Source organism: Loxodonta africana, chromosome 5 (assembly GCF_030014295.1).
Source record: "Loxodonta africana isolate mLoxAfr1 chromosome 5, mLoxAfr1.hap2, whole genome shotgun sequence".
NCBI classification, from domain to species: domain Eukaryota; kingdom Metazoa; phylum Chordata; class Mammalia; order Proboscidea; family Elephantidae; genus Loxodonta; species Loxodonta africana.
Window position 1 is genome coordinate 22,316,756 of NC_087346.1, and position 13,963 is coordinate 22,330,718.

The window sequence follows — 13,963 nt, forward strand, 5'->3', positions numbered from 1 at the left end:
ATTCAACTGTCTAGAATTTTGTTGAGGATTTTAACATCTATATTCATGAGAGATATTGGTCTGTAATTTTCTTTTTTTGTGGTGTCTTTGCCTGGTTTTGGTATCAGGGTTACTCTGGCTTCTTAGAATGAATTCGGAAGTATCCTTTTCTACGTTCTGAAAAAATTTGAGTAGTGCTGGTGTATTTTTTTTTTTTTTTTGGTGTAAGCTCTTCTCTAACTGTTTGGTAGAAATATCCAGTGAAGCCATCTGGACTAGGGTTTTTTTTTCTTGTTGTTGTTGGAATTTTTTAAATTACCTTTTCAGTCACTTCTTTTGTTATAGATCTGTTCAGATTTTCACCTTCGGTTTGTGTTAGTTTGGGTAGGTAGTGTGGGTTTTCACATTTGTTGGAGTATACTTTTTCATAGTCCTCTGTTATTATCCTTTGTATTTCACTTGGATCTGTCATAATATCCCCTATTTCATTTCTTATTTGGGTTATTTTTGTCTTATGTTTTTCTTTTGTCAATTTGGCCAGTGGTTTGTCAATTTTGTTGATCCTTTCAAAAAATCGACTTTTGGTCTTGATTCTTTTTATCGTTATTCTATTCTCTATTTCATTTATTTGTGCTCTGATCTTTATTATTATTATTTCCTTTCTTCTGGTGGCAGTGGGCTTCTTTTATTTACTGTTCTCTTTTTATATGTTCAAGTTGTGCAGCTAATGCTTTGATTTCGTCCCTTCTTTTTTGATGTGTGCATCTATTGCTATAAATTGACTTCTGAGGACTGCCTTTGCTGTGATGTGTTTTGTATGATGTGTTTTCATTCTTGCTTAATTCTAGAAATTTTTTGATTCCATCTTTGATTTTTTCTATCACCCAGTGGTTTTTAAGCAGGATATTATTCAGTTTCCATGTATTTTTTTTTTCCTTGCTCTTTGTGTTGTTAATTTCTACTTTTACGATGATGTGATCACAGAAGAGACTTTGTATTATCTCAATGTTTTGGATTTTGTTGAGGGTTGCTGTGTGACCTAAGATGTGGTCTGTTCAGGAAAACATTTCATGTATGTTAGAAAAGAATTTGTACTTTGCTACTGTTGGGTGGAGTGTTCTATATATGTCTATGAAGTCAAGTTGGTTGATTGTGGCCATTAGATCTTTTGTATCTTTGTTGAGTTTCTTTCTATATGCTTTTTACTGTGAGTGATGTGTTGAAGTCTCCTACTATTATTGTGGAACTTTCAATTTCTCTTTTCAGGGCCATTAGAGTTTGTTTTATGTATTTTGGAGCCCTGTTGTTGGGTGTGTAGATATTTATTATGGTTATGTCTTCATGGTAGACTGTCTCTTTAATCATTATATAATGTCTTCTTAATGGTGGATCGTCTCTTTAAACTTTATATAATGTCCTTCTTTGTCTTTTATGGTGGATTTCATTTTAAAGTCTACCTTATTTGAGATTAGTATTTCCACGCCAGCTCTTTTTTACTGTTGTTTGCCTGATATATTTTTTCCATCCCTTGATTTTTAATATATTTATGTCTTTGTGTCTAATGTGTGCCTCTTGTAGGCAGCATATTGAGGGGCCATGTTTTTTCTTTCCATTCTGTCACTCTCTGTCTCTTTATTGGTACATTTAAGCCATTTACACTCAGTGTGATTATTGATAGGTGTGAATTTAGTGCTGTCATTTTGTAGTGCCTTTTTTTTTTTTTTTTTTTTTGTGGTGCTGATGTTTTCTTTGTTTCTCTTACGCTCCTGTGCTGAGTTCCTTTTGTTTGTGGATTTTTTTGCTGTTGTTGTTTATTTCATCTTTGTAGATTTTGTGTTTACTGAGGCTTTATGTTTTTCTTCTTTATTTTGGTGAGTTGGCTTGTTAAATTTGTTGTTATCTTGAAATTTACCTTTGTCTTCCTCAGTTTGAACCAGTGTTTTATCGCTTGATACTGCCTTGACTTCCTCTCCATTTTGAAAACTCTATACCTACAATGCTTATTACCTCCTTTATTGTTTTGATGTTGTCATTTACAGATTTACGTCTCTGCTTCTCTGTTGTAAATCTTTTAGTTTTGTTTTATTCTTGAGAGTTTATTACCTAGGTTGGTGTCTGGCTGATGCAGTCTTGCATACTAGATTCAGGCTGTTGTCTAATATTGTTGGTTCTCTAACCAAAGGACTCCTTTTAATAATCCTTGTAAGTTTGGTTTTTATATAAAAAAACAGTCCCTTAATTTCTATTTATCTGGAAATGTCCTAGTTTTGCCATTGCATTTGAGTGAGAGTTTTGCCAGGTGTGTTATTCTTGGCTGGCAATTTTTTTCTTTCCACGTCTTATATATGTAATCCCATTGCCGTCTTGCCTGCATGATTTCTGCAGAGTAATCGGAGCTTAGTCTTATTTTTACCCCTCTCTATGTGACTTTTTGTTTTTCTCGAGCTACTCTCAAGATTCTTTCTTTGTCTTTGTCTTTAGTGAGCGTGATTATGATATGTTTTTGTGTTTTTCTTCTGGGGTCTACCCTATATGGGGTTCATTGAGCTTCTTGGATGGTTGGCTTTTTATCTTTCATGATATTAGGGAAGTTTTTGTCAGTAAATCTTCAATGATCCTCGCTGTGTTTTTCATTTCTCCCCGTTCTGAAACTCCGATCACATGCAAATTTTTGCTTTTGATTGTATCCCACATTGTTCTTAGGGTTTCTTCATTTTTTCTTCATTCTTTTCTCTGGTTTTTCCTCAAACAAATTGGCATTCAAGGATTTGTCTTCAATTTTGCTGCTCCTGCCTTCCATTGTTTCAAATTTGCTCCTAAAACCTCTTATGGCACTGTTCATCTTGTGGATTTCTAATTTTGGTCTTTGTGTGATTTCTAGTTGCTTGTTTATTTTGACATTTTGTTCCAGTGTTATTTTCTTGAATTCTTCCATTGTTTTGTCTCTCTTTTTCGTGATTTTGTCTGTGTTTTCCATGATTTTTGCCTATTTTTCCCTTATTTCCGTCTGTGTTTTCCTTCATTTCTTGGAAAGCCTGGAATATTAGAGTTTTGTATTCTCTATCAGGTAGTTCTAGTACCTTTTCTTCTACTGGAAGGTCATCTGGTGTTTTATTTTGGGCACTTTCTGGAGTCATCCTGTCCTTTTTAAAGTATGTTTTGATATCATCTGCTGTCTTTGGGACATTCGGGAATTACTTTCTTTGTTTATTGATTGTAGATTTGTTTATTTCATCCTGCTTTTTTCTTTTATTTGGTTATGTCTGGTCAGGTGGGCTGGCTGTTCTTTGTTGTTTATTTGTCTGTGGGCACGATACTTCTTACTACCTTGTCCAGGTGGGCAGGGCCAGTTATTCACCTATGGTGCAGCAGGGCAGGTCCGCTAGAGAGGGAGGCATGGGGATGGGTCATTTATGGCACGTGCTGGGCCTGACAGGGCAGGGTCCAGTGGCCTGCAACTGTGCAACTTGGGGGTGTGGTGTTCAGCACGTGGTGCATTTATGCAGGAAGAAAGGGGGGGGGATGTGATGTGTGGAGCTAAGTGAGTGTGGGAAAGAAGAGAGCGGAGGAGAGAAACAGAAGCTGAAGACAAAAAATTAAAAAGCAATAACAACAACAAAAACAATGCCATGAGGGAACCCATCAGTGTGATGGTGCAGACCAGGTAAACCATGTGCTGGCAGCTCCCCAATTGAGTGGTATGGCCCAGCCCATCAAAAAGCAGTGTAGACAGAACACACGACCAGGTGGTCAGGAGAAAGGAAAGGAAGGATGATGAAGAGAGACAAGAAACTGAGAAAAAAGAAAAAAGTGCCCCGAGGGTACCCACTGGGAAAGGTATGCACAGTTGTATTTTTATTTAAATTGCTAAGCCCCTTTTCAACCAAGCCATTACATTAATTTTGGCTTTCTAGAATTTGTTAATGGATTCATTTTTAAGCCAGAATAATAATGAAAAAAAAGGATATCTTCCTTTTATTGGCTCCATAGTAGTCTTTTTATATAGTTGTTAGCTATATTTTGAACTAAATTCTTAAGTCTTTTTAATTATTCTCTGGTAAATAGACATTTGGAATGTTTGTTGATGTATTTGGACATAGGCCAATGGTTTCCTTGCTGCATATTTTAAATATCTTGAACAGATTTAATGTGGTTTCTGACTATTCTCTTCTCTGGGATCCAGATCCTACAAGTCCTAACATGCCCTCAGAAGAGCAGCCCCAGGGGAAGTGAAGTGATCTAGGGATTCCCCTAATAAATCTGAAACTGAAATCTTAAACAACAGTCATCTGAACTTCTTTCCACATGTTTTGTCTATTTGCTTTCCTCACACTTCCCCCTCTTTAGCAAACATCCTATCCTCCAATTCTCCCCAAGATGGGGCCTGTACTTCTCTGACCCTCTGTTCCTGTGGTTGCCTCATGTCTTTGGCAAGGTAGTAGCCTAAGATGTTAAACTGTGCGCTCTCATCTGAAAACTTCCTCCTTTGAGCTGCTCTATTATTTAATTGAAGGCATCTGTTGCCTCAGGGAGGCCTAGGATTATTAAAGCAGAAATGTGAAAAGAAAGAAATAATTGTTATTCAGCTTTTATGTTTCAGAATAGACTGTTAAATCCCTTAGCAAATATAATAGTTATGAAAGAAAAAAAAAATCTACTTTTTGTTTTTTTCAGAAAGTTTTTTTTTTTTTTTAGTTCCAAAAGCTTAGTTTTGAATATCAATAGAAAAATCCCAGGCATAACATAAGAAGACATTGTAGAGGAAGTAGGAGTCCTTGGCCTACACAATTAACATGCTTAGCTGCTAATGGAAAGGTTGGAGGTTCAAACCCTCTTAGAGGTGCCTCAGAAGAAAGGCCTGGTGATCTGCTTCCAAAAATCATCTACTGAAAACCCTATGGAACACAGTTCTACTGTGATATACATGGAGCTGCCATGAGTCTGGGTCAACTCGATGGCAACGGGTTTTGATAGAGAAAGTAGATGAAGAACCATCCCAGAAACTACAAAAGTGTTGTGCAAGCAGAGGACAGGAAAGAGACTCAGACAAAGTGGCTAGCATGTGGATGAGAAGGGGCATGCCTCGATTCCTTATGAGGTTGAAACCCTGGAGGGTGACTTAGTAGAATAACCTGATACATTTCAGAATTCTATGACTGGGGAGCTCTGTGTACCAAGATGTAGCTCAAAAATGGCAGTGAGACTCAAAGAAGACCCACACAGAGCCTGATGCAGCCTCACAGACCTTGTTCACCTGCAAGGGTGCAGGGGAGCAGTTAGCACTTCCCAGGATGGAGAGGGATGAGAGGATAACCTGAGAGAGACAGAGAGACTGTAGCGGTTTCAAGGCTGGGATTCAGAGGTGCTACAGCATTGGGAATATGTGGGGATCAGGTGAGTTCTCATGTAAGTCTCAGTTGGCAATGGCCACCTGAAAAACAAACAGAACAGCACATTTGTGCAGGACTAGTGTCAATAACTGCTGATAAATGCAGACCATTGGATGACAGAATGGTAGAAGCAAGTACTCAGGACACTGGCACAAGGCTTGCACACTATGAAAGCTTCTAGTAGACACTGTTGGTTCCACCCATCCCCTTTATTTGGCCAGGGCACCCATTTCCAAATGCTGTGAGTGCTGGCTGCTAACACTCTTCTCCAGAGACTTGCTCTCAGCTGGGAACTGTCCAGAAATACCTGGAAAATTACATGCCTCCAAGGGAGTGGCATGCAGCCAGTGGCTGACTGATATGGGGTATAAAAACCTGGCCCTCTGCCTCAGGAGGCTTTGTGGAGCAATTCACACTCTAGGTCTCCCCTTCAAGTTGAGGCTCGATTTCAGTTGAAATCTCATCTTTGCTTAGCTTCTTCCTCTGCGGTATCCAGCTTCCCTCACTTCCTTACAGCTTTCTCCTGAGAGCACTCCCTCAATCAATCACTTGCACAAGAAGCCCCACATTAGAGGCTGACTTCTAGGGAATCTGGCCTAAGACAATCCCCCAAACGCAGATGCTACTTGGGGAAGATGAGAGGTTGGGGAAAAACCCTGATTGACTGACCATGCTTAAATCTGAAATAACTGGGAAACACACTGAAATGATAGAAATTGCCTGGAACCAACTAAATTGTGTTTTGAGACATCAGGCGAAATAACAGCTCAAGGTAAAGCTAAGATTGGTTATAGAAAATTTTAAAAAGTTACATTTCTTCACACCAGAGGCTATGATCTATAAAGAATTAGACCTGCTATACCTGGAAAGCCCTAACTTCTCATCTTCACCTGGCAGAACTTTACTCATCCTTCACAGTCCAGATCAACTGCTACTTCACAGCTTTTATGTTACTAGCATTGTTTCAAATGACAAATCGAAATACAAGACCAAGAAAGTTGGCCAAAAAACAATACAAAACAAACTGAACTTGTTCCTTGCCACGCAAGGAAGAACTATGTCACTCAAAAGTGACTTCAGTAAATCTCTGAGCAGAAATTTAAAGAGCTAGATACATAGGGTGAAAATAAGGAAATTCCTCAAGTGAAGCCAGATTCTGAGTTTACCCCTCTGGTTGGTTCAAAACACAAATTGTAAACTCTCCTTTCACTGGCTTCCCTCATGGAAGGGTGATCCAGATCTCAGAGTTCTCAGTGTTTTCGTAGTTCTCAGGAAGGCCTAGAATGACATGCATGAGGTTTTCGAGTGGGCTCATTGCTACATGGGGACAAATGGGTTTATCAAAATGTTTTCTTTAACTGTAGTTTGTAGCACTTATGCATGTCTTCTTCATCAGACTGGAAGCTTATCAACATCAGCCACAACACAACTTCGCATCCCCTACAAAGCTGAGCACAGTAACTTGTTCGAGATAAGCTGTGTAATTACTGCTTCTTGCATGAGAAAGAATCAGACAACAGTGTTTGACACATGATCCCAGAGGGCTGCTAAGTAGGGCACAAGTTCTCTTGGATCAAAGGAAGGTTCACTTGGCTTTTCCACTAACATATTAACCCTGAAGAAATGGTCAGAATGTTACATTGCCCAAAACTCAGAGTCTGGCCACAAGGAGTAAGTAGCAGCAGAATCTGGGAGAATTTGGGAGGCACAGAGTGAAATGAAGAGTCTGAGTACTGAAGGGGAAGAGAAGAGAGCGCCAGCAGCTTCCACGTCACTGGTTTGGCATCCTTGACCCATGATCCCTGGTGGGGCTAGAGTCTTTAGCTGTCCTTTCCTATTAGGATGGATAGGAATTTCAGGAATTTTGGCAACGGTAACAGTGGGGAATGGGTAATTGAACATTCAAGAAATTTCTCTAGATACTGAAGAACTGACCAATTAGGGAGCACAAACTGGCCAACAAACTGCAGGAGGGCTCTTTAGATAATTGGTAGATATTTTAATACTTTTGGATAGAAATCTTTCCAAAATGCACTGTATGTGTTCTACCTTTTTCAAAGTTAGTATGCCAAATGGATTTAAACTTTTTTTTTGATTGCTCAAGGCCACCATTGTCTGGGCAGATTGAAGTACCCTGCACTATATTGACCTGAATGCTGCTATTATTTGTATGTGTGGTATTTTGTTTTTACCTTTTTAGCTTTCTTTTAGTTTCCTTCTCCTTTGCTAGCCATCTAGCATCTTCTGTCAGCCATCACTGCATCATTGCATTCTGCTTCCCATGTGCCTACTTGTAACAAATCCCTTTAGATTTGGTTTCAGATCTTCTGAGGACCTGGGCATGAGATGAGCATGATTGTTAAAATCAAAATAAGGATTTTTATCACCTGGTGTGAAAGCTGTGTAATGTCCCCTAGTTATTCAGAGAAAGGACCTCAGCTACTTAAGAATGTAAACTTACATATATTGGGTCCCCATTAGGTGCCAGACACTATGTCAAGTGTTTTTCATTTCTTTTTTAATTCCTACAACAAACCTGGGATGTAGGTATTATCATCCACATTTTACTGATGGGAGAACTTAAGCTCAGAGAAGGTTACACAATTGCACAAGTTTACAAAATTAGTAAACTTCTGCTGAAGGAGGTAGAATTTCCCCCCTCATCATCTGAATGACTTTGCAATATTATATGGGAATAGCTGAAGCTCCTAAAAATGAAGACTCGGAGGTACCCATGATGGTTAATTTTATGTGTCAAATTGGCAAGGCTATGGTGTCCAGTTGTTTGGTCAAACACTAGTCTAGTTGCTGTTATGAAAGAGGTACTTGTGGTTAAATTAATTGGCTTTCAGTAAAGCAGATTACTTCCCATAATGTGGGTGGGTTTCATCCAATCAGTTGAAAGCCTTAAGAGCAAAAAAGGAGTTTTCCCTAAGGTACATTCTGCCTCCAGACTATAAGTAGACATGTTGCCAGAACTCCACTTCTTTCCATTGCCTGACATATGGATTCTGGGACACAAGGCTGCAGGAATCTCCAGCCTGTTGCCTGACCTACAGATTTCAGACTTGACAGCTCCCCACAGTCCCATGAGGTAACTCTTTAAAATTTCTATTATATGTAAAATCATTTTTGTAGATTTTAACAGTCATGATCATCTCAGGCCCAGGTCCTAAGAAGATTAAAACCAAACTGAAAGAATTTGTTCTTTTTCTCTAGGGAACTCTAAGATGGATCCACAGGTACCATCATGCACCCAATCAATCCTTACCCATCTGTCTTAGTTATCTAGTGCTGCTATAGCAGAAATACCACAAGTGGATGGCTTTAACAAACAGAAATTTATTCTCTCACAGTTTAGGATGCTAGAATTCCAAATTCATGGTGCTAACTACAAGGGAAGTCTTTCTCTCTCTGCTGGCTCTGGGGAATGTGCTTGTCATCAGTCTTCCCTGGTCGAGGAGCTTCTCAGTGCGGGGACCCAAGGTCAAAAAGATGCGCTGTTCTCCTGGCTCCTGTTTCTTGGTGGTATGAGGTCCCACTGTCTCTCTGCTTGCTCTTCTCTTTTATATCTCAAAAGAGATTGGTTTAAGACACAATCTAATCTTGTAGATTGAGTCCTGCCTTATTAACAAAACTGCCGCTAATCCTACCTCATCAACATCATAGAAGTACGATTTACAAAACACAGGAGAATCCTTTAGATGACAAAATGGACAATTCACATTATACTGGGAATCGTGGCTTAGCCAAGTTGACAGGTGTTTTCGGGGGACACAATTCAATCCACGACACCATCCATCACTAAAACCCAGGATGTGTTCTCAGAATCCTTCACAACAAACTGATCCAAGTGGCCTTTAACGGTTGATTAGAGTTGCCACAGGAATTGAAACCTACCTGCCTTGACAGTGTTACCAGTGAAGTCAGGGGAAATAAATGACTCCTCAAGCTGGGTAAGATAATTTTAAAAACAAAAGTTTGGGTACAGAAATGGTACAGCCAGAGTGGAATGAATGAGATTGATTACACTTTGTAAAAAATGTAAACAGTATCACTGAATAATTTGTGTAGAAATTATTAAATGGGAACCTAATTTGCTCTATAAACTTTTACCTTAAACACAATAAATATTATTTTTTAAAAAAAAAAGGTTGGGTAGGATGTAAAAAAGCAAGCACCCTGCAGTACTTTGGAGCTGGTAACAGTGGAAGCCATTAACACCCATAGGTCTGAAAGGGCAAGGAGAGTGAGCAGTTGTGCTAACAGGAGCTGTGGCCTGGATAGGAGACGGCAGCTAATTTACAGACTGCAAAGAGGGAGACAGAGGAGTAAGCACCTGACCTCATACTCCTCTCACAATCCAAAGTCTTTTAAGTGCCTCCTATTTGTTTGTTGAACCCCACTGGAGTCCAGAAGGCAAAAATAGATCTTTTTGCATAGTCCACACAGACCAACCTCCAAGGGAATAGAGCAGGGAGGAGAAGACTGGAAGGGATGCAGGAGGCAACAGAGAATATTCAGCATAGAGTGGAAATGGACTTTCTAGAGCATTGGAGACCTGCCAGTAGAGGTATTTTTTGAGGACACCTGGGCACTGATTGTGGCGCCCTGGTGGCACAGTGGTTAAGTGCTTCGCTGCTAACCGAAAGGTTGGTGATTTGAACCCACCAGCGGCTCTAGGGGAGAAAGATGTGGCAGTCTGCTTCTATAAAGATTACAGCCTCGGAAACCCTATGGAGCAGTTTTACTCTGTTATGTAGAGTCTTTATGAGTTGGAATTGACTGAATGGCAACGAGTTTTTTTGGTGGGCACTGATTGTACACTGATGTGCCCTGCTGATGTGGAGTTTGGTTCAAGAACCAGGTTAGCTCAATATTTGTAAACCTTCTAATTAAGTGGAATGACATATGGTACTACTATAAGTTCTAGAATAGTGATTGAACACCTAGTATAAAAGGGCAGGATTGTAGCAAGAATTAAGCCTCCAGATAAAGAAATTCTACTGTGTACGCACAGCATTAATTTTATCTGCTTGTCCACACTCACACCCCTATTCCAAGGGACTTTGTAGTCAAGAAACCCCATTGCCATCAAATCGATTCTGACTCATAGCGACCCTGTCATGCTGAAATGTGCTATATCTGTTCCAGCCCTGTGGCCACTTTGTGTCCTGTAAGATTTGGTATCCTTAGTTAATTAAATTGGGGACTTAATTGAACCTTTTATTATAGGTATATGTGGGTTTGAGTGTGATTTCCTGTTGCTAGTCTAGAGAAACATTTCTCGGTCTCTGACCTAGAGGCGAATAAGATTGATTTAATTCTGCAAAAGAATCAAAGCAGTTTTCTTTTACATAAAGCCTGTGAATTTTATTGAATCAATATAATGACATTTATTTTGGCTGTGGAAGCCATTTTTGCTTCTTGATTCTTGCTTGTATTCTGGATAAGTGAAGCTGCTAGATAGCTAGGTTCTGGGTAGGTTAGGTACTACTAGGCCTTCCACCTCAGAGCTCCCTACAGGTGGTTTCTCGTCTTCTGTTGGCTCTCCCCCTGAGCCTATGACAGACTTAGGGCTCCCATATCGTAAAACACCTTCTTCCACCTTTACCACTGAGCCTCTTCAAAGACGAGGCTACACCTCTTCCTGACTCATTGCCCTCCCCACTTTTTAAACCATTGCAGTTTGAATTTTCCTTCCCACACTTTTCTGAAAAGTGAATATTAGTGACTGTCTTCCAATTAGATTATTATTATTATTGTCCTCCTCTGTGTTAGGATGGTACTGTTATCATTCTTTTACCTTACGGTGTTCTTCTATTTTGGATTCTCTTCTCTCGTCTTTTCCTCCCTTTCTGATGGGTTTTTCTCTGCTTCCATTATTACTGCCTTTTTTTTTTTTTTTTTTTCCTGCTCCTCAAAGTATTTCCCAAGGTCCTTTCTCAAATTCCCCCACGAAGCTCTCCCGCCCTATCTTTCATTTTAGAACCCTCTCTATGCTTCCTTCCTCAACAAAAATCCACTCCTTTGCCTTATGACCTCTGTTTTAAGAATAACTCCTAGATTTATAAATTTAGCCTCCATCTTGCTGCACAGCACTTTCAGTTCCACTTACCTGGTGGAAGCATCTACTTATATGAGCTATCAGTACAAAGTAAGCAAGTCCCCAAAATCTGATAATTTGTCTTTCAGCAAGCTGATCAATACAATGGGGTTTTTGTTTGTTTGTTTAGAAGCTTTTCTGTCTACAAGTCCCCCTTCTTTAAAAACTGTTCCATCCTGTCTATCTACATGGCCATCATTTTACAGGAGTCTATGTTCTCCAGCCTCAGTTGATTGACTCAAGTGTGGGCACTTAATCCAAGCTGTGCCAATGAAGAGCAATAGTTCATAGTGGTCAGTGGGTTGATACTGGAATCAAATGGCAGGGTTTCAATCTCTGGGCTATCACCCTCTAGCTAGGTGATATCAGTTTCTTCAACCATAAAGTCAGGATAATAATAGCACCTACTCCATAGTGCTGTTATCAGTATTAAATGATATAATACATGTAAATAGCTTAGCATTTAAAAAATGTTACTATTATTTCCTGGCATATTTGACATTGAGAAGGAAGCAATGTCTGCCTGTTTCTCTGTGGTAGAGTCTCAAAGATACAGACCGCAGCAGATATATGACCATGACTTTACCATGTAGAGAAAGCTCTTCTGCAGAGAGATGTTGAAGTCAGCTTGCAGGGAGGACTGGAGATGAGAAACATGAGGCATTTGGGTCTCTGGTTCTTGTTACCCCTTTGGCTTGGTTTTAGCACCTTCTGGGTTTTGTGAACCCCTTCTGCCTAAGCTAGTTCAGTTTAGCCATCTATTACCAGGCTGTAACCAAAAAGTTACTAACTCCTTTTGCTTCCAAGTTCAGCTGACTACCAAGTCCTAAATATTCTGCTTCTGAAATATCTCTGGCCTTTGTGTCCTCTTTTCCATTTCCACTGCCTCCTTTGTTTTTCTAGGCAATGCAAATACCTACTAATCAACCTCTGCAGCTACAGTCTAACCTATAGCCTGATTTCAAAATAACCTTTGAGCGTTCCACACTCTTCCTCCAGAATCTCCAAAGAATCTGCATTCTCTTCTGAATAAAGTATAATTCTCTGTCTTACGGTTCCACTTATCTTCCCAGGCTTTTGTCCCCAGCTACTTGCCTCTTTTTACTTTCCAGCTAAATAAACTTGTTCATAATCCCTCTACACATGGCTGTCTGTGTGTCATTGCCCGTGCTATTGATTTCACACAATTCCTATTAGTTTCTCTCCCATTGTTTCTATCTATCAAAATCTCACCACCCTGTAAAGCCTATACTGAATGACACTTTCTCTATGAAAATTTTCTTGGTATCTCCAACCAAAATGACACCTCTTGAACTGCTATAACACCAAATGCCTCATCAATGGACTTTTACTCTTGTGAGTTGCTGCCCAGTTGGCTCCGACTCATGGCTCCGACTCATGGAGAACTTATGTGTAAGAGAATGAATTGTTGCCTGGTCCTGCGCCATCCTCACAATCTTTAATGTGTCTGAGCCCAATCTTTGATGTGTTTGATGTGTGGCTATTGTGTCGATCCATCTCACCAAAGGTTTCAGTTCTTTTCTAGGGAGTTGGTCTTTTCTGATGACACACTCGAAGTAACAAAGATGAAGTTTAGCCATCCTCACTTCTAAGGAACATTCTGCTTTTTCTTATAAGACTGACTTGTTCGTTCAATATTCTTGGCCAACGCCATGATTCAAATGAGTCAATTCTTTTTTCATTATCCAACTTTCATGTGTATATGAGGCTATTGAAAGACCATGCTTGGGTCAGGTGCACCTTAGTCATCAAATCGACATTTTTGCTTTTTGGAACATTAAAGAGGTCTTCCACAGCAGATTTGCACAATGTGTATGTTGTTTGATTTCTTCACTGCTACTTCCACGGGAGTTAATATTTGATCCAAGTAGAATGAAATCCTTGACAACTTCAATTTTTTCTCAGTTTATCATGATGTTGCTAACTGGTCTAGTTGTGAGGATTTTCACATTCTTTACCTTGAAGTGTAATCTATTCTGAAAGGCTATATGCTTTTACTTATTATAATTATTTGCATGCATAATTTGTTTCTTCCATTAGACTGTAAGTTCCTGGAGGACAAAAGTCTTACTTAACTTGATAAAAAACTTGATAAAAAACCTGATAGAGGGCACTAAAAAACATTTGTTGAAGTGAATTGAACCAGAAAACAGTGTTCTCCGGTAGGCTGGGCATAAAGAAATTAAATGTGTGTGTGTGTCTGTGTGTGTATAGAGAGATAAAGTGAGAAAGGGAGAGAGAAATTTACTGTCCCAAACATATGCTATGCATATTTGAAAAACTGAATAAACTTCTATGCCATGAATTAACTTATGAAGCATAATATTTAATCACTGATGCCAATTCACCATCAGTATTGCTGTTTTTATTTGTCACTATGAAAAATTGACTTAACACGTTTCTCTTTAGTTCATATTCCATTTACTTTTCTCCTGAGTTTCTATGTGTATTTTTTATTAAGTGTTAT

At 39.3% G+C, this 13,963-nt stretch overlaps 1 protein-coding gene across 1 annotated transcript in view; it reads left to right on the top strand.

Moving 5' to 3' along the window:
* The first annotated feature begins 1,724 nt into the window (after nucleotides 1-1,724).
* The window catches only part of LOC100656962 (centrin-4), an 88,316-nt gene continuing 76,077 nt past the window's right edge, over nucleotides 1,725-13,963 (top strand). Inside the window, exon 1 of the mRNA XM_064285377.1 lies at nucleotides 1,725-3,816. The gene's annotated coding sequence lies outside the window, so the exon portion shown is untranslated. The remainder of the gene's footprint in view (nucleotides 3,817-13,963) is intronic.